This window comes from Cicer arietinum, chromosome 8 (genome assembly GCF_000331145.2).
Source record: "Cicer arietinum cultivar CDC Frontier isolate Library 1 chromosome 8, Cicar.CDCFrontier_v2.0, whole genome shotgun sequence".
Classification (NCBI taxonomy): Eukaryota; Viridiplantae; Streptophyta; class Magnoliopsida; order Fabales; family Fabaceae; genus Cicer; species Cicer arietinum.
The window spans coordinates 18,953,951-18,956,707 of record NC_021167.2 but is presented as its reverse complement, the minus strand read 5'-3'; the positions used below and the strand labels follow the sequence as shown (position 1 = coordinate 18,956,707).

The following is a 2,757-nucleotide window of genomic DNA, read 5'->3' as shown; positions in this document are numbered from 1 at the left end:
TTGATGTATATTATGTGTGAGTATTATAAATCAAAGACTATCGAGTATGATAAATCTTTGTCTTGTGATTTTTTATATTTATTAATGATAAATATTTGTTTGATACTTTTTATATATGATTTATAAATATTCATAATGACAGACATTTGTCACGTGATTTTATATGTATCGATGACAAATATTTGTCTCATAACTTTTTATATTTATCACTGATAAATATTTGTCTTATGTTATTTAAGCATCAATTATAAATATCTATCTCGTATTATTTTAATATTTTTCCTATATTTTTTGTAACAATGATAAATAAGAAATGAAAAATTTAAAGGACAAATAACTTATGTAATCTTTAATTAATGACAAATATTTATCTCGTGTTTTTTTATATACCAGTTGAAAATATTTGTCTCTTTGTTTTTTAATATTTGTCAGTGACAAATATTTTTCTCTCGTGTTTTCTTTTATATATTAAAAAAAATAATATATTTATATATATATATATATATATATATATATATATTAGTTACAAGTATTTTTTTGATGTTTTTATGTATGGTTTATAAATATTTATCCATGACAGTTAATTATCATTAATTAATAAAACTGTTTTTAGAGAAAGTAAAAATAAAATTTAAAAAATTTATTTAACCCTTCTTTAATCAATCGAATGTGAGTGTAAACGATCAAATAAAGTGTTCAAGAGCATGTCTTCTTGACATGCAGAATTATTATTACCATAAGAATATGACTTTCCTATATATAATAATACATACGCTCTAATAGTTCAACAGAAAATTCATATATACAAAGAAAGAATGATATTACTTTTTGAAACAAAAACCAAATTTATCTACATATATAAATTTTAATATTTATTAGTTTTATTAGTAGTTTGAGTAAAAAAAATTATTAATAGTATGGTATATTCTAATATTTAATATATTTTTATTTGTTGATTTTTTATTTTTTTAACAATACATTTGATCAAATGTATTTTACCCCTAACCCATAGTTCTAGAAGCCCTTAGTTTTCACCCAAATTTATTAAATTAAGCACTTTTACTATAATTTAAATCTTAAAGTAAAATATTTTTCTAATGGAAAGAAAAAGTAGAAAATGCAAAAAGTAATACTAAATTAGGGGTTAAGTGCTTGCAACTATATATACCAATAGATTATAGATTAGTGCATTTGACCCTAAATTAGTTTATAGTATGATATTATTTGTTTACTAAATCGATTCAAATCGAATTGCAAACATCTCTAGGTGTATCTAAAAATTATTTTGATCTTATAAAAAAGTTCATTATTTTATTTTTATACAAAGTAATAAATAAATAAAAATCAATATTATGTTCTTCTTCAATTGATTGTGTTCATCATTTTTATTCTCTCAAGTCAATGGCAAGCATGATGATTGGTTCCACAAGGAATATGACTGAAAGGTGGGTTTCCCAAATAAACTGTGGCCACCATGAAATTGATGTGGAAAGAGAACTTGTAGCAACTGCTGGAGAGATAATAGCAAAAGCAAGTTTTGGAATGGGAGATGAAAATGGAAAGAAAGTATTTGATCAACTAAGAGTTTTGCAAATGACCCTTTTTGAGACCAATAGATATGTGGGGGTCCCATTTGGAAAATTCTTCAATCTCAAGAAAACTCAAGAAGCCAAAAAAATTGGTAAAGAAGTTGACAAGCTGTTATTTTCCATCATAGAATCTAGAATGAATTCACATGATAAGATACATCATAAACAAGATTTGTTGGATTATTTGTTGAAAGAAAATAAAGAGTTGGATGGACAATTGGAGAAGGCATTTACCATGAGGGAATTGGTTGATGAGTGCAAGACATTTTTCTTTGGTGGATTTGAGACCACATCACTTTCAATCACATGGACTTTGCTACTTCTAGCTTTGAATGAAGATTGGCAAAACCAATTGAGAGATGAAATTAAAGAAGTGGTTGGCAATATTGAAGAACTTGATATCAACTTGCTTGCTGATTTAAAGAAGGTAAGATATTCCTAATAAAAAAATTTGTTTGTGTGAATCAAAATATATATACAACCATAACAAATAAAATTTAATTGGTGATTAAAATTGGTTTATTCAATTTTTTCATTACTGGAATTGTTTGTATTGAAAAACAATAATAACATTTTGATTTAGATGAGATTATTCGATTGTTCTAGTCTTTCAACTTAATATGTAGTTTTAGGTATGAATCTAATCATGAAAATAAACAACTTATTTTTTAGGAAAATTTTTGTCTTCCATTGTGGTTTTATCTAAACTCGAGAAATGACCCTTTATAATTATAGACAAATGATGTCCGATTTACATACAAAATATTATTCCCAACTAAACACATGGTATATATTTAATGTATAAAATATATTTGTGTGAGCTAAATTGTCTTTAATGTATTTGTTTTTATTCATGAAGATGAAATGGGTGATGAATGAAGCACTTAGACTCTACCCACCATCTCCAAATGTGCAAAGGGAAGTTAAGGAAGACATTCAAGTAGATAATTTTAAGGTGCTTAAAGGGACCAACATTTGGATTGATGTTGTAGCAATCCATCATGACATGACATTATGGGGGAGTGATGCCAACAATTTCAAACCACAAAGGTTCATGAATGATGCCAATGGAGGATGCAACCACACAATGGGATACTTGCCTTTTGGTTTTGGAGGGAGAACATGTGTTGGTAGGAACTTGACCTTCATGGAGTATAAGATAGTTTTA

The 2,757-nt window shown here is 26.2% G+C and overlaps 1 pseudogene; it reads left to right on the top strand.

Moving 5' to 3' along the window:
- Positions 1-2,757, top strand: part of LOC101493095 (cytokinin hydroxylase-like) — a 38,101-nt pseudogene that overhangs the window by 31,316 nt on the left and 4,028 nt on the right.